Source organism: Chelonia mydas, chromosome 5 (assembly GCF_015237465.2).
Source record: "Chelonia mydas isolate rCheMyd1 chromosome 5, rCheMyd1.pri.v2, whole genome shotgun sequence".
Classification (NCBI taxonomy): domain Eukaryota; kingdom Metazoa; phylum Chordata; order Testudines; family Cheloniidae; genus Chelonia; species Chelonia mydas.
Genome location: NC_051245.2, coordinates 80,880,160 through 80,907,326, shown reverse-complemented (window position 1 = coordinate 80,907,326; position 27,167 = coordinate 80,880,160). Strand labels below are relative to the sequence as shown.

Genomic DNA, 27,167 nt, shown 5'->3' with positions numbered 1-27,167 from the left:
GAAGAGATCATAATATACTTTTCAGAATTGCTTCCAGGCCTAGAACTCGTGAATGGAAGTGCAGAAAAAATGTTAGAATATACTTCTATGCCTTAGGCATATACACATAGGTTTTTATCCATTGACCTACAGAATGTTAAACTAAACCTGGACAGTCCCAGTACCACCTACAGTTAGCACTGCACTAATGTGCAGTGACACCGTTTTGAATGTACACACTGTTCTATTTGACAGTTTAGAAAAAAATGTGTTTTGAAATCAGAGCTTCCTCTTCTGATTCTACACACCTTCTGGTTTCTGAGTCATGTTTCAGGCATCCCAGATTTTGGCAAACCAAATGAGGGGGAGAGAGAGGGAATGATTAGGTTAAAAAATGGAGGACTTCACTAGGAAAATGGAGTTGGCACTATTGTGTCAGGGAAGGCATAATTGCCAGAAAAATAGACAGCCTAGGTATGGTAGTTGAAGTGGGAATCAGAAAAATGGAGCTGTTTGAATCGTGTACTTACTGTCGACAAAATGGCATTAATTTATAAAACTGACAGGCTATAGCTTTTTAGGTAAAATATGCACAATAACTTTTGTAGCAATCCATTATATGTCTGAATCCACTTGAATTCCAAAGTCATAAACTGAAAGTACTACCCCAGTATACTAAAATTGCTTCTATTCAAATGTACACCATCCAACATCACTTAAATGGAAGATTTAAAACACACAACCCTCCTCCCCCTTCCTTTCTTTCCTCACCCTTTGTATAAATCTACATCTTCTATATACACTCTGCTTGTCTGTGTGGGTGTCTGAATGTGTCTCTGTCTCAGCAATGCCAACAATTACTTGATAAATCCATTAAGTTATCAGCAGGGCATATTTGCTATCAACCTAACTAGTCTCTGGATATTATCACTGTTCTATTCAAATAAAGGTGAAATGGCCGGTGTAGGCCAGAAGCTATTTCCCACAGAGGCGTTAATTAATAGTTGTGCATAACACTGACTACATAAAAGTCTGATCTGTACAATCCAGTGGGGTAAAATCCAAAGAACATGTCACTTCAGATTGTGGTGCCACATTTGGGTAGAAGACAAAAATTATAAGGGGGCAACCTGCCAACAAATAAAATGAGGTAACAGGACAAGGAAGTGGAAACCGAAGTAACACAGCTCTAGTCAATTAGCTGCTAGTAAATGTGGGTGTGTGGGGGACATATCCAGGATAGATTGTTTCAGCTTTGAAATAAATGAGTTTGTCTAAAGATATTATTTCATTCTCCTTCCCATCCTCTTTATTTCTTTGCCCCCCCCCCCCCTTTTGCTCTGTCTTTTTTTCTGCTTTTCTTCTAGTTAGAGTAACATGAATTGGGCTAGTGAAAATGTTGTTACCTATTTCTATGTAATCTTTATATTGTTTTACATTTGTAGCACAGATCACTAATAAACTGGGGGTGGGGAAGAGAGATGAACGCTATTTTCTCCTAAATGTAGCTGTAGGTTTACATTTCTGACAGTTTTTCTGCTATAAAAAATTGCATCCAGTATTGGATACGTTCACATCTCTCCTGACAGCCCAGTTCATCAGTGTGGCCTTCAGAGATTAGCCTGTGGCAATAGAACATCAGCACTACCCTATTAACTTATGTATATAATATTAGCAGTTTTCACTAGCTCCTGAGAGTGTGTGTGTGTGTGTGTGTGTGTGTGTGTGTGCTGTGAAGATGGGAGAAAACTAAAGAGGAAGATTTTAGTCTCCAACCCTAGGTGCTTTGAGGAAGCTTTGAAACAGTTAAACAGCGCAGGTTCAGAGATTCAGTTTGAGCTTCTCAGTTTATTTCATCAGACCTTATTTGATAGGAAGAAAAAAATAAAACACCAACATGAAAGAAGCTCCGAGCTGCATGTCACATTAAAATGACTCTGTTAAAATCATGGTAAATGCATTCATCAGGGGATTTGCTGGATTTCTGCAGGAAAGTATGTATCCCCTCTGCCTGTGCAGAGGATGATTAGCAAGGCATGCAGAGACAAAGACAATGAGAATTCATTAGTCCCAAGCCCCCAGTAAACAGGATTCTAGGAGATTGGATCTCAAGTTATAACTATTTGGGTGCTACCTGGTTATGTGACTGATGCAGGGAAATCCAATTTCTAAAGCTAACTGCACAACATTTTTCAATTAATAACAGGGATGTGTTTGATATATATATATATATATATATATATATATATACACACACACACACACATATATATATATAACATGAAAAAATGCCTCCCTGGTGCTCTCTTCTTGTACCGGTCATTAATGACTTCTGAAGTGCAGCTCTATGCCATTGTGCACTTGATCATCTTCAATAATATACTCCCTCGAGAGCTTTCCTGATTCATGCTACTTTCTGATGGAAATTAAATTAGCCTTGCCAGGGTATATCTCTTATGAAACTATAATTTTATACATTATAGGGATATCTCCCCTTCCTGTTATGTACTTTGCCAGTTCCTGTATTTCCTCGATGTTGTTTTGTGGAGCTCACTTCAGGCAATGTTTATAGCTTCTTTGTTCTAAATGGCCAGTGAACTAATTTGGGTACAAATTATTCCTACTCAACATTCCCCTGTTTATAAATCCAAGTAATGTTTTAGCCTTTTTTGGAACAGCATCTCACTGGAAGCTCATGTTAAGTTGCTTGTCCACTGTGACCCCTAAATCCTTTTTGGAACCACTGCTTTCCAGGATACAGTATCCCATTCTGTAGGTATGGCTTGCATTCCTTGTTCCTAGGTGTATTACTTTGCATTTGGCTGTATTAAAACATATTTTGTTTGAACTGACAATGATCACTCTGTATGACAGCGCTGTCCTCATTATTTAACACTCTATCTTTATGTCATCTGCAAACTTTATCAGCACTGATTTATATTTACTTCCAAATCATTGGTGAAGATGCCGAATAGCGTTGGGCCTAGTGCTGATACCAGTGGTACCCCACTATACACATCCCGCCATTTGATGTTGATTCCCCATTAACTACCTTTTGAGATCTGACAGCCAGTTCTTAACTCATTTATTTGTGTGCATTGTATAGCGCTATTTTTCAAATCAATGTTGTGTCAAAAAACTTACGAAAGTCTAAATATACTACATCTATGCAGTTAGCTTTATCAACCAAATTTGTAATTTCCTCAAGAATGAAATCAGGCTTGTTTGTCAAGACCTTTCCTCCATAAAACCATGATGACTGGTTCAATTATATTTCTATTATTTATCAGGTGAATCTGATATACATTATTTTGCCCAGGATAGATGTCAGGCTACCCAGTCTACAGTTACCCACGATATCCTGCTTTCCCTTTTAGAATATTGGCACCAGAATAGCACTCTTCGTGTCTTCTGGAATTTCCCAGTTATTCCAAGATTTATTAAAATTAACATTAACTGTTCAATGATCTCTTCAGACAACTCTTTTAGGACTTTTGGTTACAAGTTATCTGGGCCTGCTGATTTTACAAAAGTTTATCTCGAGTAGATATTTAATATACTCTTTAGTTACTAATGAACTGGAAAATACCTCAACATCCTCATGTGATCATCCTGCTTCTTTCCATATAAATAACAACTATTTATTGAACTTCCTTTTTGTATAATTCATAAAAATTGTACCATCTTCATCTAGTATCGAGCCTATAGCATCACTAGGATTCCTTTATCTCCTAATATATTTTAAAAAACCTCTTCCCTATTATCCTTAGCCCTGCCAGCAGGAAATTGTTCCTAAATGTCTTTAGTTTCCCTTATCAATTTTCTATATAATTTCTATACAATTTTTCATAACTTAGCAATCGATATAAATGAGATCTTTCCCCCCTTTTTCTATTTGTTATATACTGCTTTTTTTTTTTTTTAAATCTAATTGCTGGCTTCACTTTGCCACTGAACCAGGATGGGCTTTTGACTGGAACCTTTAGATTCAGCACACAGATCTCTGCCACTTGAGCTAATGGAATAACTGACAGCAGCAGTAATGGTAGGTTGTTATTCTCTGTCGACCAGCACTGGAGAGGGATGGAGGACACACTTTGCCTGTTGGTGTCATATACAGGGCGATGATGAGACTCGGGAATTTTGTGTTTCATTCCAAGCTCTGGAGAGACATGTGCTCCTATGGGCACAGAATCTTCTGTCCATTCTCCCCATGTGTGACACCTTCTTTCTGTCTCTTTCAGCCCTCTGGCTTCTCTTTCCAGTCTTTCTCCTCACCTAGCCAGCTTCATTCTCCACTGCAGTCTCCCTGCTCAGCCAATCCTAGTCACCTCTCTGGACTCCCTGTCCCAATCTCTTTGCCCAACAACTTCCAGTTTCCCCATTCCTGGTTCCTCATCCAAACAATCTCTCTTCTCCATCCTACCATCCAGTTGCCCCCACCCAATATATTCCCCATTTCCACTTGCTCCTAATCCCAATCTTCCTCTGTGGACTCCTAGTCCAGCTTGTGCCCCCTCTGTCTCCTTGTCTTCGTTTCCTTGCCCAGTTACTTAACTCCTCAGCTTCCAATCTCCTTACTCAGCCAGTTTCAGTCTCCCCCATGCTAGTCCCTGTTTTCTCTCTTCTTTCCCCCCTTCTCCCACACTCTATGTACCAATCTGTTCCCCCCACTCCCTCCAACAGATCTAGATCTTGTTCCTTCTGCCTTTGAATCAAGCAGCTTCCCTCTCCATGCTGTCTAGTGGTGTGGGTGTGAATGTGTGAGAGAAAGTGCACAGGAGATAGTCCTTCTCCTCTTGGTTAAGGTGCCTACACCTGGTACAACCTACAGCAACCCAGAGCTGCAATTGCAGGGAAAGTCCAAACTCAGTGCAGATGGAATCTTGGGGAATTTAGCTGCTAAAATTTAAAGTCTCTGAGCATGTGTAATCTCCAAGTTTTCAACGGCTTATAATTGGCCAAATTTGGCTGGACTTCCACAGATGTAAAAATGCAAATCCCAGAGATGCAGACTGCTCTCCTGCCAAATTTTAAGTCCTGGCTCCAAAGCATGGGGACACTAAGCCATTTAAATAAAAGGTCACCAGAAGTTTTGAGCCTTGGCAAAACAGCATATTTAGAACTGTTCTCTCAAATGGTTGAACACTTTTTTAGCTGAAATATATATATTTTAAAGAAAGAAATTCAGCCTGAGGCATACATCTGGCTTGGAAAATTTCAGCCTAAACAGGGTGTGTATGTGTGTGTGTTTGTTGTCCTTCCTAAGGTCTGCTCCAGCTCCTATTAAAGACAAAAAGAGCCTTTCCTCTGACTTTAAGGGAAGTTGGATCATGCCTGTAAAATCCTGACTTGCACAGGGCAATAACTAAATCTGTGTTTGGTGGCTGGACTTCTGCAGGTTTGTATGAATATGTTCCTTAGTTTTACATCATGTGAACTTGCATCCCCTGAGTCTGAACCCAAGAACAAAAGTAAAGTTTAGTAGGATTGCTGAATTTCGCCTAGATTTTTCATGGAATCACTGTAAGTCATCCTAGGGTTGCTTGTAACTTGATCTGTATTTGCACACAGTTTAGCTCCAGAACTCTGAAAGATTCTCAGACTTTGGCAAACCTTTTGACATGACACCTTGCCAAAATTGGCATTCTTGACCGGATTGCCAGTAATCTGTAAATTTTGGGACAATGCACAGAAAGCTAAAACAAACCTGTCAGTTTAAAATACAAACACGTCTATATACAATGAATGGTTAGCAACCTCACATTGCCAGTCCCAGCCTATGATTCTTTCTTGCTGGCGCTTCTCCAGACTGTGGTTCCTCACCAGAACAGAAGACCCAGACAAAATCAGCATATTCACTACTTAACCCTCTTGGTGATACAGGCCTTGCTCAGCCAGGTGAAGCTCTTACTTCCAGACCAAAGCCAGGGTCTTCCTCCTTCTCAGCACTCATATCCTGCTCATCCATATCTCAGACTGGGCCTGAGCTCCAGTGTATTCTGTGTGGTGGTTGGATCTTCTGCACCTTCACTGTGTGGGTGATGTAAATTGAACAATGTTATGCACTCTGTTTTAAAAATTGAATTTGCCTATGTCCCTCACACACCCAGGTTTGCAGAGTCTAAAGGCAGATGTATCCATTGTGATAATATAGTCTGACCTCTTGTATAACACAGGCCAGAGGACTTCCCTCCCCCCAAAAGAAAAATTCTAGAGCACATCTTTTAGAAAAAAATCTAATCTTGATTTAAAAATTGTCTGAGAGGGAGAACCACCATGACCATTGGTAAAGTTGTTTCCACTGGGAGGAGAAATTGATGACAGAGCCAGCTATTTCCTGTGATGCAATCTTGCTTATTTACAAAGATTATACATAAAGTCTTCTTTCCCTGAACATAGAAAGAATGAAACAGCAGGAGATGGATCCTTTTCTCACTGTTCCAAATCTGCCATTCCAGCCAGCACTTTGTGCCCCAAAAGGTTCCTCTTTTAGGTTTCTCCCAAAGTTACATTACCAGCACTTCTGTTACTGTTTGCATGGTGTTCTTGTCAGTGTGGTGTCGCTGTCTGTTCCTTCTCTTAAACACACACAGATAAAAACAGTTCTACCAATCAAAGCCCTGCCTGCTGCATTTGAAACCCATTGGATCACAGGGTTTGGCTTCTACCCAAGCATTCCATACTGCTGTGTTTTGGGTGCTACTGCTATACTGCCACTTCTTTACAGTTATCCTTGAATGAAAGACCCAAAATTTTAATTCAACCCTCTAAGTGACCAACTCATGTATGACAGGATCCCTGGGGTGCAACCTGGAACTGTGGGATCACTGTGCCAGCTTAACTCTTTAGCCAAGGCTCTTTAACAAAGCTATGCCAGTGACAAGCAGCAAACCCTCCAGGCCCTGTGATCACTCGTCTGTCAGCAAGTGGAACCACACCCAGCTGTATTACATGAATGATCCCTGAGCCACTCATGAATCATACAGAGAGAGGCACCCGTCAATCACCTCAGCCACCCAGGCTTGCACCCCAGGTACTCTCTACCATTAATTTTGACAACCCCTTAATGTGCTCCATGTCTGGTTCTGCAGAGGCTAGCATCACAAAACCAAAATGATAAGTGATAGGCACCCGAGGAGCTTCTGTGTTGAGAACAGCAACATTAATATTGGCTGTTTGTTGCCTGCTTCCTCCCAACACAGGGCATTTATTCCTCAGATGATCAGTGGAATTACAGTGATAGCACCTTTTGGGCTCTTTTGTTTTCACAGGAGGCTTGGAATGGGGCTTACAGGAATGGTTTTTGGGAGGTGAGAGTCCAGCCTCCCAGCCACCCTCCTTCTTCCCAGGGGTAAAATGGAAACCCCACTTCTCAAGAGGTTTAAGCCCCTCTTTCTGTGGTTTACTCTCAAGAGACGTCTGATCCTGCTCAAAGGCAACAGCTAGAGACACCATCTCATCCACAGGTTTTCACATTTTTGTCCCCTATGCACTGTTTCACATCATCTTTACATATGCTCAAGAAAAGCTCCTGAGTAACAAGGTCAAACATTTCTTCAAAACTTTCAATATCTTTTCCCCTCACCCATTTTCCCATTAGATCTTTCATCCTGTTTGCATATTCCCCATTACTCTTCAGGACACAATTGTGTTCTCATTTCTGGATTTTTGGAGAGGTGGGACTCAGTAGTGGTGGTGGTGGGGGTCAGGGGGGGGTCTGCTTGTTGCCAGATCCTGTTGGTGCTTTTGCATGCGCTCTCTCTCTCTCCCCCCCTCCCCGGTTTTCAGCTGTAAGGCCTGCTGATGTACTAATCATCAGCTTGCTTTTGGGTCCCTAATTCCAGTTCTTTTAGCTCCAAGATTTGCTGATGTTCTTTCTGCCCCTTGCAGTCTGAACAGCAGTAACTTTGCAACTGCATCACACTCACCAATCTTTCTACTTTTTCTGTTCCTACTGGCTTTCCCCAAAATAAGCAAACAGAAAATAACAAACTTGTAACCTTCTCTTGACTGTTCTCAACCACCACACTTAAAATCTCTAAACCAGTGTATGAAGTGAAAATCTCGCTCAGAACAACAAGCTGTGCATTTCACCCTACTCGCTGCGCCTAGGGTTGCCAACTTTCTAATAGCACAAAACTGAACACCGCTGCCCTGCCCATGCCCCACCCCTTCCCTGAGGCCCTGCCCATGCCCTGCCCTTTCTCCAAGGCCCCGCCTACCACTCACTCCATCACCCATCCCTCTGTCACTCACTCTCCCCCACCCTCACTCACTTTCACTGGGCTGGGGGTTGCGGTTCAGGGGGTGTGAGGACTCTGGCTGAGGGTGCAGGCTCTGGGGTGAGGCCAGAGAAGAGGGGTTTAGGGTGCAGGAGGGGGCTCCAAGCTGGGGCAGAGGGTTGGGCTGGGGGGGCAAGAGGGCTCCAGATGGGGGTGCAGGCTCAGGGGTCCTGGTGGAGCCAGAAATGCAGGGTTCAGAGTGTGGGAGAGGGCTCCAGGCTGGGGCAGGGGGTTGGGTGGGTGCATGTGTGCGTATTAGGGATCTGGCTGGGGGTGTGGGCTCTGGGGTGGGGCCAGGGATGAGGGGTTTGGGGTGCAGGAGGGTGCTCCATGCTGGGACTGAGGTGATCGGAGGGCGGGAGGGGGATCAGGGCTGGGGCATGGAGTTGGGGTGTAGGGGTGGAGTGAGGGCTCCGGTTGGGGTGCAGGCTCTGGAGTGGGGCTGCGGATAAGGGATTTGGGGAGCAGGATGGTGCTTCAGGCTGGGATTGAGGGGTTCAGAGGCGGGAGGGGGATCAGGGCTGGGGCAGGGGGTTGGGGCATGGGGGGGCTCAGGGGTGCAGGTTCCGGGCAGCACTTACCTCAAGCAGATCCCAGAAGCAGTGGCATGTCCCCCCTCTGGCTCCTATGCGGAGGTGAGGCCAGGCAGCTCAGCGCACTGCCCTGTCCACAGGTGCCGCCACTTCAGCTCCCATTGGCTGCGGTTCCTGGCTAATGGGAGATGCAGGAGTGGCACTTGGGGTGGAGGCAGTGTGTGGAGTCCCCTGGCTGACCCTATGCATAGAAGCTGGAGGGGGGACATGCCACTGCTTCTGGGGAGCCACGCGGTGTGGAGGCTAGCAGGGAGCCTGCCAGCCCTGCTGCGCGGTGCCGCCAACTGGACAGTCAACGGCCTGGTCAGCAATGCTGATCGGAGCCACCAGAATCCCTTTTTGACAAGGTGTTCCAGTCGAAAACCAGACCCCTGGTCCCCCTAGCTGCGCCACTGTGATGGGATCCCCAGGTTACAACATGGAACTGTGGGGGACCACTGTGCTCCTTTAACTCTCCACCCTGGGGTGTCTCTCACAAAGCTATGCCAGTGACAAGCAACAACACACCTCCAGGTACTGTGTTTACTCAGCCATCAGCATGTGGAGCCCCACACCCAGCTAAATTGCATGAATACTCCCTGATCCAGTCATGAATCATACAGAGAGATGCACCAGGAAATCACCCCAGCTCCCAGCCTTGCACCACAGGAATATATTATTTTACACTCTCAAGATTCCCTTAAACATCACAAGTTCATTAATTAGATTGTCACTCCAACAAACAGGTAGTGGACATGAAACAGCCCTTGTTAACCTAAGCTGAGATTCCCCAATCACTTTAATCAAAAACATACTGTTTTAGGTAAAATATAAAACATATTTATTAACTACAGGACAATAGATTTTAAATGATTATAAATAACAGGCATAGAGATCAAAATTGGTTATCAAAAGAAATAAAAATGGAAATGCAGTCTAAATTCTAACTTTAACAGACTAAGCATGATTTGAATCAAACTATCTCTCACCCTAGTAGATGTTCCAGGCAGCTGTAGTTCTCAATATTCAGACGGAACTCCCTTCCAGCCTGGGACCAATCTCCCTGCTTCAAAGTCTTTGTCTTCCAGATGATCTTCCAGGTGTTGATATGGGGTTGGGGGGAAGTGAGGGAGATTGGCCAAGTAATGATGTGATGTCACTGCCACTTTTTTATACTTTCTTCCAGCTGCTATAAAGATCCTTGCTGTGATGTTGGTTAGTTTGCTCCCATGCGTACATGCCTTCTCTGAGGAGTCCTTAGAAAAGTGGATTCTTTTTGATGATGGGCCATCAATGCCTGTCTGGCCCTTCTTTGTTGCAACTGAAAGGCTAGCTGTGGGCATTTCCCAACCTCACAACAGTAATACATATAGCAATACTGCATAACTTCACATACAATAGTAGTACATAAAAGTCAGCAGGATACTAATGTTCAACAGATCAAAACTTTTAAAATGATATCTCACAAGAAATACATTGTATAAATCATATCATAATCCTATCACAGTGGTGAATATAGGGGCTCCAGGGTGTTATTCTGAGGTACAGAGTGTCACACCGTGACTATAGTGTGAGAATTGAGGAGGCAAGATATTTATCTCAGTTGGAGAATTGATATTCTTTGACAAACTTGGGGGGTACCTGACTTGGGTACAGAGTTGCCACCCATCCATAAATATATATCTGTCCAGTTAGCTCTCAGGGCACCTAAAGAGATTTAACCTTATTTCAAGGCCTCTCAGTATCATGATGTTATATTAATAAGTAATGAAGCTGCCCCAATACAGTGTGGTGTTATTCAGTGTGCAAGTGTGTTCCATCACAATCCAAGTACAAAGCCACTATGCACTGTGGAAATTGAATGGTATATGGAAAGTGCTATTTGAGTGCCAAGAATTTTATTTTGCCCAGAAGGCGTGTATAAATAGATGGAAATCCTACAATAAGTACATATGGTGAGAACTTAATGGGAGAGTTTAGTGAGGCAAGATGGGTAGCACTGCAGGCTGCAAGCCTGATGGGAGCATACTGGTCACACCCTGTAGTTTTCTTATTCAAGAAAGCAATCATTGTCCTCCTTTAGGAGACTTCCATGTTTGTGAGTTTATTACCATCTCAAAAAATCCTGGAGCATTAATTCAGGAAGTTATCCTTAAAGGCAAGGAGTTCTGTGTGATAAGAGCATTAACCATGTCAAGGTTCCTTCCGCATTCTGAACTCTAGGATACAGATGTGGGGACCTGCATTAAAGCCCCCCTAAGCTTATTCTGACCATCTTAGGTTAAAAACTTCCCCAAGGTACAAACTTTGCCTTGTCCTTGAACCCTATGCTGCGACCACCAAGTGTGTTAAACAAAGAACAGGAAAAGAGCCCTGGAGATGTCTTCCCCCAAAATATCCCCCAAGCCCTACACCCCCTTTCTTGGGGAAGGCTTGATAAAAATCCTCACAAAAATTTGTACAGGTGAACACAGACCCAAACCCTTGGATCTTAAGAACAATGAGAAATCAATCAGGTTCTTAAAAGAAGAATTTTAATTGAAGAAAAGGTAAAAGAATCACCTCTGTAAAATCAGGATGGTAAATACCTTAGAGGATAATCAGATTCAAAACATAGAGAATCCCTCTAGGCAAAACCTTAAGTTACAAAAAGACACAAAAACAGGAATATACATTTCATTCAGCACCGTGTATTTTACCAGCCATTAAACAAAAGGGAATCTGACACATTTCTAGCTAGATTACTTACTAACTTTACAGAAGTTCTGAGACTGCATTCCTGATCTGTTCCCGGCAAAAGCATCACACAGACAGACAGACAGACCCTTTGTTCCCCCCCACTCCAGCTTTGAAAGTATCTTGTCTCCTCATTGGTCATTTTGGTCAGATGCCAGCGAGGTTATCTTAGCTTCTTAACCCTTTACAGGTGAAAGGGCTCTGCCTCTGGCCAGGAGGGATTTTATAGCACTGTATACAGAAAGGTGGTTACCCTTCCCTTTATTTTTATGACAAACCATAACAATGACTGTTGGTACATGGTGTAAAGGAGACAGATTACTCTCTCGTCAAACTTCTTTACACACCAATTGTCACAGTCATGGCTGACTACCCCTAGTGGATGGTTGCCAGTCTGTTATATTTGGATCCTACATGTATCCTAACCAGCTGGTTCTGGGAAGAGTTCAGTGTGATACTCTGTTCCTCAAAGTAGCACCCTGGACCCCCACACATTCACCATAATATGATTATGATGTGTTTGGTACAATGCATGCCTTGTGAGATATCATTTGAAAAGTCTTGATCTGATGAGCATTAATATCCTGTTGGATTTTATGTACTATCATTGTATGTGGAATTAGGAAGTATTGCAATCTGTGTTACTGAAATATGTTATGAGGTTGGGAGGCCAACCTTTCAGTGGCAACAAAGGATGTTGCCCTAGCTGTTCAGCGTACAAGCCTTCATACCATCAGATGCACCCTAACCTGAGATCTAGCACAATGGCTGATTATTGCCAATCCTTGAAACTCAGGCCTCACCTGAAAAAAACGATGGTAACTGCTTTCCATCTGAACAATAAAATGGCTAATACCAAACTTGATGTGCCATTCTGTGGTGAACGCATCACCCCAAGGCTAACCCAAATTATATTGGCATTACACTGGACTGGAGTTTGACCTCGACAACCTCTTGAGAATACCCACAAAAAGGTCAGGTCTCATGTCGCGCTTATCAGAAAACTGGCCAGAACATCATGGGGCTCCATTCCACAGACCTTATGAACTGCAACAATTGCCTTAGTATATTCTGCAGCTGAATATTTTGCTCCAGTGTGGTCTCACAGCAGTCACACTAAATTGCTTGATACTTAACTGAATAACACTATGTGCATAATGTCCAAGACGCTCAAATTGACTCCAGTCGACTGGCTACCGGTCTTATCTCAGATCCAGACTCCACAGATTAGAAGAGCTGCTTAGACATCTCTCTTTCTTAACCATGTCAATGCAAACACAAGAATCCTGCTGCCCAATGACGTGGAGAACATGCCAAAGACAAGATTAAAATTTCACAACCCTCTATGGAACCACATCAAGACCATTACACCCAACTTCAATGCTGAGGCTCAGTGGAGAGCCACATGGAGTATTTTGATCGCTCAAAACAAACAGCTTGCCGTTGACCCTTCCAAGGAACCACCAGGTTTTGATTTATGTCAGAAAGACTGAAGCAGATTGAATTGCATGAGGACATCTCATGGGAGATGTGGATAAACTCTCTTTAAATGGAACATGAAGCAAACATCTGTATGTGACTGTGATCACCAGGCACAAATGATGGAGTGCATCATACCTGAGTGTTCCCTTTGGTCTTTCCCCAGGGGCCTGAAGGACATTCACCAGCTCACTGCTGTGACAATGTGCAGGTTATCAAATCTAGATACAAAAAATTTGTAGTTGTTACTACCTACCCAAGTCATGTGAATGAAGAAGCAGCACCTGGACTTTTCCTGGGAAACCCCCTCGTCCAAAGTGACTCATCTAAGATCATATGGCCTCCAAAGATGAGCCTGGGTGTTTTCCCTCCTTTTGTGCAGCCGCTGCTTTGCAACACAAAGGAAGCTCAGGAAAGGCTTAGTTGCCCTGACAAAAGCTGATTTATCCCACACAATCCTTTTAAGGATTGTCTGGGTGTAGTAAGAATTTCATCCTGAGGGTTTATACATCAGTTACTTATAACATGCATGAGATTAACACCTTATGAGCATTTAAGATGAATGTCTTGTAAACACCTTATGAGCATTTAAGATGAATGGCTTGTAAATGATGGTTAAAAGAAAATTTCAGTAATAGTTATACTGCTTTAGAGGAGCAAAATAAATATATACTAAACAAGAATACGGTGTTATTTATAAGGGGCTTTTCAAAGCAAATTTTAGAAACACCTGTCAGTGTTTCAGTTTCTCCATTCAGTGATAGGGGCTATTTTTTTTCTGTGTAGGTTGCCATTGTAACAATCCTTCTCAGTAGAGGTCCAGTTTGATGAAAAGCAGAACCAAAGTAATCTGCTTTGCTGTTTAAAAAGCACTGGGAATTTCCAAGTTTTAAAAAAAGGTGGAAAGCATGTTTACTTAGGAGATTGACAAGGAGGACGGGTATTAGGCTCAAAGTTCATAATGGGTCAGAAAATTCAGATGTCCCCTCTTCCCATTGACCATCCCCCACTTTTCTTCTTGAAAAGGACTGAGGAAAATTCAGTGATATTTCCAAAATTAAACCATTGAACCTATTTATGTCACAAGTTCGCAATTTCTCCTGCTGTGCCAAATGGGATTCCATGGCAAAGGAAGGTAAATTCAACCTTGGGGAATCCACTGCCACCAGTTACTGTTGCTGCAGTGGACAACTTGTACAAATTTGAATGCCTATATGATTTGATAAAAGCCACACAAGGAATCTGTGTCAAAGCTGGGATTAGTCCCTTTAGTGCTCTTAGTCCACTACAACATGCTGCCTCGCTCTATAATGAAATGCCTCTCTTGGTAGCTGGAGGTTATAAATGCTTCTCAGCAAAGCAAATGGCTCCACTACAGATATTCAGTTTGTAGAGAGCCTGAGGCAATTCTAGGACCCACATTTATAGCTGGGCGGGGGGGAGGCACTGCTCCTTACGGCTGGTCTGGAATCTGTTGTGGTTGTGAGAAAACTGAAAATAAATTGCAACTTTTAGAACTAATACATCAGTGACAAGCTTTCAGACCTAGTGATCATTTGCATAATTTTCCATTGACTCATTTTCAAGGTTATAGAATCATAGGACTGGAAGGGACCTTGAGAGGTCATCTAATCAAGTTCCCTGCACTCATGGTAGAACTAAGTATTAGGTAGACCATCCCCGACAGGTGTTTGTCTAACGGGCTCTCAAAAATCTCCAATGATGGAGATTCCACAACCTCCCTGGGCAATTTATTTATTATTTATCTATGCAAGGAATAGAGTTAAATGCTAAACCAAACCCAGATAATCTTTATTTGTGTAGGTCCTCCCAAACTGTCGGAGGACATGGGTTGTGCAGGGCCACCATGCTTCGTTTTTTCCCAGCACTTGGAGAGAGTAACATACTAATTCTGATAAGCAGGGACCAAATTACAGCCTGATGCCCCTTATTAAAAACAGAAAGAGCAGGGCAAAGATTGGAAAAAATAAAACAAAAATAAAAAGTTTTCTTTCCACTTTACAATTAATTTGAATATCCGAGTGCACATGTTCACTTCTATTTCTCTTACATGTTCTCTGCTCCCCACATCACCTGCTGCTCCTCAGCATTACAAGATTTGACCTCCACAGTCCTTTCCCCTCCACCATTGAGAAGTGTCAGAAATTAAGTCATTATATGTTCATCAACATGCTGCACATCCTACTCTGACAAACAGGTGAATATACACTGCTCTCTTGCTTGATCAATAGCTACATAGCATACTCTAAACAGGATTGGGTTCATGTAATCAGATGCAGGTTATTCTCTTTGGCCTGGGGAAGACAAATGGTGCAGCTCTTATTCTGAGTCTTTCCTAACAACTCTGACATGCCAGTTGCTGATCTAGAGTTCTTAGTCACAGCTGCTTTTACAGGCCCCTCAAAACTTAGTTATAGCAAAACAGTCACTACATTGCTAAATTGTCTTGGCTTAACGACCCTTCTGCCACTTTACAGCAATTTCTGGACTACAAGGCTGGGTGTACAAGACACTCGCTGAATCAAATACCTTTCTCATGAAATTCCCCTTGATTGTGTTCTGTTGGGCCTGAATGCTCCCTGCCTATTCCCATAGCTGTCTTTCAACATCCAGAATAAAGCATCAAGCTTGCAGGTGCTGATCAGTGAGAAAGGAGAAGTGCCTTCCTCCCTCTGCCCATCATGAAAAGGTTGGATCAAGCTGGAAACTGTCACTTGAGGCTGGACATCTTATCTGAGCTTAAATATTCTGAAGAAACACCATGTTTATATGGATCCCTAAGTATCTGAAGGAATAGGAGCATGGTGGCCAAATGCAACTCTACTGTAAGCCGGGGACACTTCATTGTATTCAAAGAAGCTAAGTCTGCATGCATCATGGCTGAATTTAGTTAACTAGGTGGTGAAACAAAGGTCAGTTTTATTTTTGCGGTTGTGAGAGTCCCATTTCTCTTTTTAGGAGAAACTTTAAAGGAAAGGAAAGGCTACTCCAACAGGCTGGTTTAGTTTCCCTGTGTTTAGTCACCCTTCATGCACCTCAGAAAATTCAGGACTGCTTTATTTATTGCTGAACTATTATTGTAATTGAGAAGGTGCTACACACAATGTAAATGTTAAGACCACAAAAGCACTACTTTCCTGGATGTATGTCTTATGGCTAAAACCATTGTATAGACTAAGAAAACTGAGTAGCACCCATAATATGCTAGGTATTTTCCAAACACACAAGAAGGCAATGTCTGTTTTATTAATTTAGATGGATTTATATGGGCCAAAAGTGTTAACATTAAATAGTTTTAAACAAGGTTCAGGATTTGGTATACAATGACCTCAGCTTGCTTACTACAATGGCAAACACACATTAAACCTCATTTTAACCTTTTATTAAAGATTCAGAAAAGGAGGAAAAACAGTTAAAGCATTTGAAATGTCAAGTGTTAAATCAGACTTTCACTTTAAAACCATCCCTTGTTCCCTTTCCTTTTAGTGGAGACTTTTTAGAAGGAAAACCGCCTTTAGTTGACAGTCTTTTAGATTGTATCAGAAATGGTAATAATTGTCCTTTGGTGGAAAAGAGAATTTAAGTTGTTGTTGTTAAAGTCAGATCCCATTTCTTAAAAGACAAATGCACACAAAAGGTACTCCTGACAGAATTCCGTGCCCCTGCAGAGAAAAATGCAAAAGTAATCTGTGAGGGGACATGTGCCTCTTCCTTGGCAGCCCAGGCAGCTCCTCTGTTCCAGCGTGTCTGGAGCAGCCTCAGAGATGCAAATCACGGCAGGGTAGATGGGGACTGGGCATGGGACTGGGTGTGCGTGCTTGCACGGGAGATGTTGATCACCATCAGGGGTGGGGCTGGGCGGGCATGTGTGCCAAAAAGCAAGAGAGACTTTGTCCCTCTCACTTGCTACTGCGGCTCACCTGCTGTGAGGGGTAGGCTTTTTAAATGTAGCAGCTAGTTAATTGATCTCATTCTCTGAGGCAGAAATGTAGCTGCCTGCCTGCCTAGAAATATTGTTAATGTTCCTATTGTTAGTTAACTGTTTCCATTCTCAGTCAATTCCCCCAGGAGCATAAAACCTGTCAAAGTTTTAAGGCCTCTACATTGCCAGAGTGATGTAAAGCCTTATAAATGACAGGAAGGGAATCAGCTAGGAAGATCTATGGGCTTTTTCACTTTTTTCCTGTGCCAAATTGCCACAATGCCACACTGCCAGATTACAGCTCTGGATTTATTTTACTTACCCATTTAATAAAAAAGACTTTTAGGGCAAATAAAACATTTACCAATTAAATGTCAGGACAATCAGAACCAAGCACTTCCCAAAGCACCCAGCCAGATCCAGGACAATGATTAGCAAAATTTTATAACTTTCATGTGTGAAAGTCTGAGCAATTTAAAATGACATTCTACTTTTTTTTTTTAACTGTTTGGTGTTCTGTAATGTAATTTAAATGAAAATCCAGGACTATTACTGGAATGTAGGGTATAAATTGCCAAGTGTTTGTAACTTAACTTTCATGTGTTTAGGAAATGCTGAAAAGTTATTGTAACTTTTTTCTGTATTGTAGTTTAAATAAATTGCCAAGACAATTAAAACTGCAGTGATTATATTTCATTATTTTGACAAATAAAATATGCAGAATGTTGCAGAATTTTGAATTTTTTGGTGCAGAATCCTCCCAGGAGTAAAAAGGGAAGAGAAAAGAACAGTAAAGATAGACTATGTAGCTATTGTCTCCTGGTGTTGACTTTCACTTGCAACCTCCCTGCTGGAGAAACATAGGCACAGGAACATGGTACATGGTCTTATCAGTCATTCTGAGACCTGGAAAACGTGTACCACCATCTGGGCATTGTTTCGGCAGGGCATTGCTTTTAGCTGCCTCTTTCTGGTCACAGGCTTACAGGAATGTTGCAAAAATATAGCCTGGTTTAGCCAGTCAAGACCGTTGTTAGACAGAAGGAAAAAGGAGAAGGATAGGAAAGAGAAGAAATAAGGACACATGGGGCAGGGGAAAAAAAGAGACTGTCTCAAATCCTGGTGGTATTTGAGATTTAGCTGGAGCCAGTGGAAGTGCTGGTATCATCCATAACTCTCTCTCTCTGGAGTGGTCTGGTCGGACATCTCTCAAATTAGAATTTCCCCCACCTAAGTAACCATGAGACACCATGCCAGAAGGGGAATTGATGAAAACCCTTTAAAAAGGAGGCTTGAAACTGAAGTTTTCATCCACAGCTGAGGGACAGTCTCAAAGTGTGTGTGTGTGGGAGGGGACGGTCTGTGAGCACTGGATCCCCCTTAGGGCTAGAGGGCATGCTGGGAAACTGTTCAAAGGCAATAGGTAACTTGTATTAGACAAGGGAATTTATCTAACATAGAAGTATAAAGCCTGAAGTTGTATGAATTAACATAACTCAGCACTGGATGCCAGTCTCACTCCACCCACATGCAATTTACACAACAATTCTTTTCCACTGGAACCTTTCAGCAAGTAACTTGCCTATCACTCCAGTCCAAGCTCAACTTGGGAAAGTTGGCTGAGGAGATTCCCAGAATTCCATGCCACATCAGGGAAAAACAGACTGTGGCATGAAAAAATAAAAATAAAGCAAAACCGAAGTAGTGGTAGAAAGCTAGAGAGGAGACAGAGTAAAAGTTGGATAAAAAGGGAAAAGTCATTTCAGGTCACCTGGCAAAACTCCAAGAGTGACAGAACACAAGATAATGGAAAACAAGAAGCATGAAAGAGCCCATTTTCATTTCCCAGATCAAAACATAACAACAAAAGAGCCAGGGTCTACTGGCTCCAAAAGAACCACTGCCTCCATGGGCTCTGTGTCTGATCCTTTGACTGAATATATTACTCACAAATGCTATGTCCCTCATCGCAGCTCTTGTGATACTCCCCAGGTGTACTCATGATTGTGAGGTACCTTCCCACCACTGGCTCTTAGCATGAGGAAATCTCTTCTGTGCCTGCTGTGGGTGAGCTCCCTGAAATCACCAGCCTCTGGCAACACAAGCACTTCTTTCCAGGCCTCCACAGGCCTTGCTGTCTCTGTACAAGCTAGACAAAGGCACACATCAGCCCCCACTTCCTTGAAGTATTCCCTGTAGTGTCCAGGCTTTATTCACTGAATATACACAGAATGATCAGGCCTGCTGTTCCCAAAGGAACAGTACACACAGTTTGTAAGATTCAACTCAGGATCAGAACTTAAATATATTTATAGTGAAAACAAGAATGTGCTTATTTTCAAAGAACAAGGATTCAGCTGATAGTAAGAATATTGGAAACAAATGGTCACATAGAAAACAAAATCATAACCACCTTTCTACAGACTGAACTTAACTGACAAGTTTCCTTCCTGTCTAAAGAAGCTTATCTCACCCAAAGTTCTCTCCAGTGTTTTCAACCAAATGTGGGTGAGATCGCTCTTTCATTAAGCAAACTTGACATCCATTTACTTCTTAGGTGAAGGAGGACAGGACCGTGTCTTTGTCTCTGAAATACATTAGAGAAAATTTGATGTGCACCTTTGAGGTGCACCTCAAGATAGGTGCCCCTGTTCCCCTCTGCCCACTGTTTACTTCGTCCTGTTACTTTTCTCTCTGAAGTTTTCACAGTCCATTAGTATTTGGTTTAGATTGGTGAGAGGAGAAACACTGTGACCCATATAATACTTAATTTGCATGTAGACAGCCAGATAGAGAAAAATTTCTTGCCTGACAGAGAGCCTGCTTTTTACCTTTGCTGGTGATCTGTCCCTAGACGTAGACTTTAAGAACATAATTTTCAGCATAGATACATAACTCCTTACACAACCTCTGAACCTGCATTTTATGCTGATATTAGTGACCAATGTGACACTAGCTTTTATTCGCGAACTCTCAAGACACTTGTTGGTGAACTAGAATGTACATACTAAACACAGAAGATCCATGTGTGACCTCTCTGGACCCCCTTGCCAGTTGGCATTAAGAGGTTCTTGTGTTACAGCTACCATCGCTATCTTCAGAGGGTTCCAGAAGCCTTCTTCCCTTTCCAGCCAACTCCTGGGTGCTGGCTGGCTCTGTCTTTGGAGGTGTGAGGTCGTTATTCCTATGCCTTGTATTGTCAATGGGCTGCCCCACCCCTGCACCCTCCCAAGGAATCATCTCAGTGGAGCCCAAAAATAAACATAATCTCCCCTCCCCCCCAAACATGGACTTCAAGAAAGGGAAACACTTCCTGTTCCATTGCAGCAGCAGCTACACTAAGCCCAAAGGTAGATATGCCCCTTAAAGTTTAACATGTTTGTTAAGGAATCCTGCAGGGGTTAGGAATTCTGTGGTAACATCATCCTATTTCATTTGATTACCTCCCCGTTGGATTACTGCAATGTACTCTATTTGGTGCTACCTGTAAAGTCTAGGAAATGGGCCCAAACTGCAGTACACATCAAACTTTGGAGGAATTTTATTAGATCCACATCCAAATAGTGTGAATTATCATTTTGAAGAAAAAAAAATCAGACAGCTAGAAGAAGACTGTGTTTCAGTCCACCTAAGCCATCCAGATTTTGTTTTTCATCTACCTCTCTTTAATTACATACTATGGGCCCACACCACTGGGATGAATTTCATCATGTGAGAATTCATTAATGTTCGTAACAGCACTGAAATCCTTGGCTACAAAGCATGTAACTGTGGTATAAAACTTTTGAGCCATATACAGAATAGCAATACAACGATGCTTTCAGTTTAAGCATTTATTAAAAGAGCTATGACTACAATAAACTTATCTGGTATTAATGTGAATGTATGTATTCCCACAGGAGGACCATTGAAAATCATCTATAATGAATGTACCATTAAAGCAAAGTGTAACTGAAAGGTCTTACTTCCTAGAGCATGTCCTTTCAAAACAATTAAGCAATTACTTACTGTTCTCTAACCTCCTGGTCAGCTAAACGCAGTGGCGGATTAATGATTTTGCCACCACTAGGCTCCGCTTGTCCCCCGCCCAAGAACTTGTTTTAGTATTTTACAAATTCATTTGAACTAAAATGAATCTAAATATCATTAAATAATTGAACATTTACAAGTTTTATTATAAATAAAATTACAAGTACAGCGGATCCTTGCTTGAATGTACGTATGCATAGCGTGATTTCGCTTATAGCGCGGGACCGCACGTGGATCCAAAACCCTGCGTTCAAGAGGGGGTCTGGTGTATATCAAATATTTATTTTTTATTTTATGTAGATACAATAAAAGAAATAAATGTATGTGAGTAGTAAGTAATTACATTTGTTTACGCCTACACCTTTGAGCGGCAAATTTATTAATTAATTCTGTATAATCCAGAGAAGTTGTTAGATCCTTTTCAATTGTCAGGAGAGAAAGGGAGTTTACTTTTTTTTCACTGAGATTAGCCCTCAAATAGTTTTTCACCCTTTTTAATGCCAAAAATGATCATTCTGCTGAACAGTTTGTAGCAGGTGTGCAAACGAACATTCGGAAGGCAATATCAATATTTGGATATACTGAATGAATGTTTTGATTTCGAAGAAGGCTGCAACATCTTAAAATTGATTTCATTTCATTTTCAGGAATTTCAACACCTTCCAAATATGATCGAAAATGTAGACACTAATTCACGAATGATTCTTCTAAATCTCCTTGGTAACATAGCTGTAATTTTTTAGCGTGAACTGTTATATCTGTTGTTGAAGTATTGGTAATGTTAGAGAGGAACTGAAATCTGCCATAAATTTCTTGATACGCATTACTTCTGCGTTTTAATTTGGAGCATACAAGTTCTAGTATTGTTAAAAAGGTATCTACTTTAAATTTATCTCTACCACACATTTCCACTTCTCTACCACACATTTCCACTTCAACTTCGCGTGTCTCATCAGATTGAAGTTTACGCTTTCTTTTTCGTCTTGTGTCAAATTCGTAGTCTTCAATTTCAGATTTTTCTTTGGCTGTCTCTTCGCTGTCTCTTGGCTGTCTATCAAACAAGTCCCGTATAGAGTTAATGTATTCTATTAATGAGTTGTAGAGTTCTACAACTGTATGTATATCAATATAACCATTTTGCAGCTTTTGGCTAGTTATATGAAATCTTTCCAAGAGTGAGTTCCAAAATACAGCCATAAAAGCTGCCTCAAGTCTATGGAGTTTTCGCTGCAGGCCTGCAGCTTCATTACATGTAACAGGTTCTCAGTAGCATCTTCCTTTATTGTATTTAAGACTTCAATTATAGCATTCCAGTTTTCACTCAAATTATGACAAGCTTCGACTCGAGATGACCGAGTCTCAGAAAGTCTTTTTATTACTTTACTGCCTGGCTTCAAATTAGATAGTAAAATCTCCCACCAGTGAGTAGAGGCAGAAAAAAAATGAATAAAGATGTTGGACAGTTGAGAAAAATGAACATGCTTCTTGACAACTTTCTGCAGCACATACTCCAACCAAATTTAAAGAATGCACAGAGCAAGGCACATACACAGCATAAGGATTTATATTCTTTATTCTTTCTTGCAACCTGCTATATACACCAGACATGTCAGTGGCATTGTCATACAACTGGCCATGGCGTTTGCGATATCTAATCTATAATAATTCAAAATTGAAAGTACAGCATCAGCTAACTGTTCTGATTTGTGGCCAGCATTTGGTAAAAAACAAAGAAACCTCTCTACTGGTATGCCATCCTCGTTTACATATCTCAGTATAAAAGCCAATTGATCAACATGAGATATGTCGGGAGTTGAGTCAATGCTTATTGAGAAATATTTGTCTTCTTTTACTTCTTTAATAATATTTGAGATCACATATGAAGCCATCAATTTTATAAATTCATTACATATATAGGATGAAAGATAAGATACGTTACCTCGACCTTCATTTCCATAACGTTCAATGTGATTTGCTAAAAATGGATCGAATTCTGCGACAAGCTCAAGGGACATCATGTAATTGCCGTAACAAGCTGATCCAAATTTTTCCACCTTACCTCTAAGCATGTTCTCTGCTTAAAAGTTTCTTTACCACTGCTACAATCTTCTTCAATACATTTCTCCAATAAATAATGTCTTCTTCCATTTGAAATTTTAAATTCGTATCAATTCTTCCGGATATCTCGCCTCTCTTCACCATTGTCAGTACACATGTTTTATGTTCAGTTGAATTTTCATGTTCACGTAGTCGAGCTGATATGTTTTTCCAGTCATGGTATCCACTCGTCGCCAAACTAGAGATTCCTCCGAATAATCGACATGGGGCACAAAACACGGATCCTTTGCTCTCCGAATATAAAAGATATTCCTGTGGCTTTACGTCACCATTTAAAAGATGTTGTTCAAACACATTTTTTGTTAGATCAGTATATCGTCTTTTTGAGTTAGTAAAATCACTATCGATATTTTGTTTAATTCCATGCGTTGATAAATACTCAATGTAGCATCATTCAATATCCATTGGGCTGGGTTGTCACTTATGGTAGATATTTCAATGTCAGATTGAATTTCTGATTGACAAGATTCACAAATCTCTGCAGTATTCTCAAAGATATCCAGATCAATATGATTCCCGGTAGTCTCTGATATACTAGTATTTGGAGCATTTTCTTCAACACTAACCGCAGCCGGAATTTCTTCATTAGTTTCAATATGTACTTTAATCACATCAATATTTTCAATATCAACACCAATATTTTCACTTTTTTATTTCACTACTACTTTCAACTATTTTTTCTGTCTCACTGTCGGCACTAACTGATACAACAAAGGAATCAATTTTGCGCATTTTTTCTATCGTTTCATTTTCCCTTTCTTTCTTTTGTATAGCATTTTTTTTTAACTGAGAACCACTTAATTTCTTCCTTCCGGACACATTGTTAATGCTTAGGATTGTTGCAAGCATGTTCTTTACTAAATGGTGTTGCGCCATCATGGGTGATTTCAATACGTGCTATGATTGGTAGAATCGCGGCGCATGTTACTGATGCCGTGATTACAAACATGCTGCTATTATAAATTTGCCACCACTGCAAATTTGCCACCCTCGGCTTAGGCCTTGTTGGCCTAGGTGATAATATGCTGCTGGCTAAATGCCATCCTGACTGTAAGCAAGGGAATTGTCCCGCTATTGTGGGGAACTTTCCTGGCTTCTGCACTACCCCGGTGAAGTGGTCTAGTGAAAGGATCTGAGTCCTTGCTCCCACATCCTTTACCCAGTGGCCTTCCTGCCCTTGAGGACTCTCCTTCCACTCTCCTGTCTGGCAGAGTCCTCGTAACCCCAACATGGCTGGGCCCAGGATTCCTGGGGGGCTCGACCCCCAACCCTGCTATGGTCACTTAGGACAGGGGCTAGGGTGTCCCCACTCCGGGGTACTCTCTCTGCACTGGGCACTTCTCTGACCCACTGACCATTACATACAAGTTAAAGCAAATGCAAGTTATGTAATCAACAATTAATTTTAAAAAGAATAAGGGGAAATGGGAAAGGTTAAAGGAAACACATCACCCCGCTCTGTGGCAGGGAACATCACAAACAGTGTCTCTGGAATGTCAGGGCAGTTCACAGTCTGTTCCTTGTAAGTCCCAGGCCTCCTTCTCAGGCCCTGGCTGTGCTGTAGGGATGCTGTGGGTTGGACACTTGCTCTGGTGGTGGCCACACACGCTCAGGCTCTAAGTGGTAGGACCCTTCTTCCCAGTGTCGCCCCCGCCCTGTCGGGGTTATGATCCAAGACTGGCCTGCAGAGCCTCTTGGCTGAGGCATCTCCCTGTGCTGGGCCTGCTGCCCAGGGTCCCCCTTGGTCTCCGCAGCTGCTCACCGCACCCAGCTCTGGACTGCTCCAGCCCCAGCTCCACCGCTCTGTCTCTGCACTGCTGCTGCTGCTCTGCCTCCAGCTCCCTGGGCTGCTTCTTTGGCCCCTCTGGCTCTGGTTGCTACAGCTCTGCTCCCAGGACAGGTCTGCTCTGCAGGCTGCTTCTGTGACTCTGTTCCCAGCACTGACTTGCTTCCTGGGCTGCTTTTCTGGCCCCTCTGGCTCTGGTTGCTGGAGCTCTGCTCCCAGAGTAAGTCTGCTCTCTCTGGATCTGGCACAGCTCTGTTCCCCAGCTCAGCTTGGGCCCCGGCTCTCTCTTTAGCTCGGCCCCACTCTGTCTGACCCAGGCAAATCCAGCTCACGCAGTGGACGGGACCTCCCTGGCCTCCTGACTCCCTGATTAGCCTGCTCACCCTGTCATTCAGGCTGACCTGGAGCATTGGCCTCTCCCCATTGTTCCTGGGGGCTGACAGTCTCAGGGTCCTGATTCCCCATCGACCCTTCCCCCTTTTTAGTACTGGGAGCTAGCAACTAAAACACCCCCACTGAATGTTAGTAACGGGGCAACAGTCCCCTTACATGACCAAAGACATGATGTTTTGTCTTGCCATTATTCTTCTCAGATTATCTACCCATCCTTTAAAAAGATTTTTTGTTCATGTCATAAGGATCAGATGTTCGAAGGAGGTCATTTTGTGAGCTTTATGTTCAGTGGGCCTTGGAGAGTTTGACATGTCTCTGCTGAAAGATATTTGATTTGTAAATGTAAATTACACAATTTAAATTGCCATGATACTGCAGAACACTTTGCTAATTCCTATGTACTCTAATATGTAGCAAGAACTCCTGTGTGTCATTTTTCTTTAACTTTGTGTTATGTGGTTTTATCTATGTTCCAGGTGATAATGTCTAGATGGGATGTGAATCTACGATGAAGAATAATATGCAAATCCCTCCCCGTGAGCAATGTGGCATGTTGCTAGGATGGAGCAGGACCAAGCTGCCAATAAAAGAAAAGCTTCTGTAGTCACCAAACCGAAACAGAAAGCATTGGCCTTGAGGGATCATTGCTGAGCACAAGAACAGCAGAACGGTTAGAAGGCTGTTGATAAAGCAATAACCACAGCTCTTGAACTGTGTATCCACTGAAGTAATATTATGGTTTCTTAGCTCTTAATCATTTTAAATGACCAGTAGCCTGATCTCTGGAGTAGATCTGAAATCCCCAGACTGTGATATTCCTATTAAAACTCTTCGCACTCCTCATAATTTATCCTAAAAAAGTGAAATCTGTACTTTTTTATGGAGAGAGGCGTCTTCTATAGAAATACACACTCTGGTTTCTCTCCTATCTCCACATCTCTATTTTAGGATGCTCTAAAGTGTATTTTCCCCTCTTCTGTCCTCCCCACTATGTTTTGTTCTGCATATTTTTCTGCACCCAGAAGTCAGAGATTAATAACGTTTATTGGAATTGTTATGTGCTGTGGGGAGAACTAGACAATGATTTACCAGCACCTTGTCTGGTGAAGATCAGGAATATATTTTACTATGTGTTGGGAAGGCTCCTCATTACAATGCATTTAGCCAGGGCCACAGCCAGGATTTACAAGGTCTAGAGGACAAGATGTCAAAACAGGGTCCCTGCAGCTATGTCCCCTTCTCTCCTTGTTTCTGTCCTAGTGTTTTAATGCCCCCTTCATCCAGCTAGGTACCTGAACCACGCACACTCACCCAGCCATTCACTCATATTCACTGATGCAGGCATCCTCACCCACTCACACTGATACAGGCAGACACCCCCAGAGACGCAGACAGGCATGAACACTTAACTCATCTCATTGCTATTTAGTTCAGTTAGTATTTTATTGGCCTGACAAGGTACAAAAGTGTTAGAGATCTGCGTAGTATCGCTCGGGGACACAATGCCTTTGCAACCTTTCACTGCTTCAGTTAGAGAGTGCATGTTCTCACTGAGTTCTTGTACTATATTCACAAGGCTACGGAATGCTGTATAGAACTTGGTGCTCTACTTTTCCACAACACTGTTCACTTTATGTAAGGTAGAACCTACGGTTACATCTGTTTCTGCTGCGTGCTACTAAGAGCTAGCTAGATTGTGACTCAGACTAAATGCCTGCAGAAGAGAGTGATTAAGAACCCCTCTGTGACAGAGGGCTAGTTGTAGCACCCTAGTCACTGAGCTTGCTGCAGCATTGAGAAGCCTGTAGGACTAATTGCATGCAATCAACCTGTTACTGGTGGGGATT

At 42.2% G+C, this 27,167-nt stretch overlaps 1 long non-coding RNA gene across 1 annotated transcript; it reads left to right on the top strand.

Annotated features, from left to right (window-relative positions):
- Positions 1–6,972: 6,972 nt before the first annotated feature.
- Positions 6,973–26,173, top strand: LOC122466041. Its single transcript, XR_006291249.1, has 3 exons — positions 6,973–7,015; positions 21,671–21,743; positions 25,797–26,173. It is a non-coding gene; the product is annotated as an uncharacterized LOC122466041 (long non-coding RNA).
- The last annotated feature ends 994 nt before the right edge of the window (positions 26,174–27,167 follow it).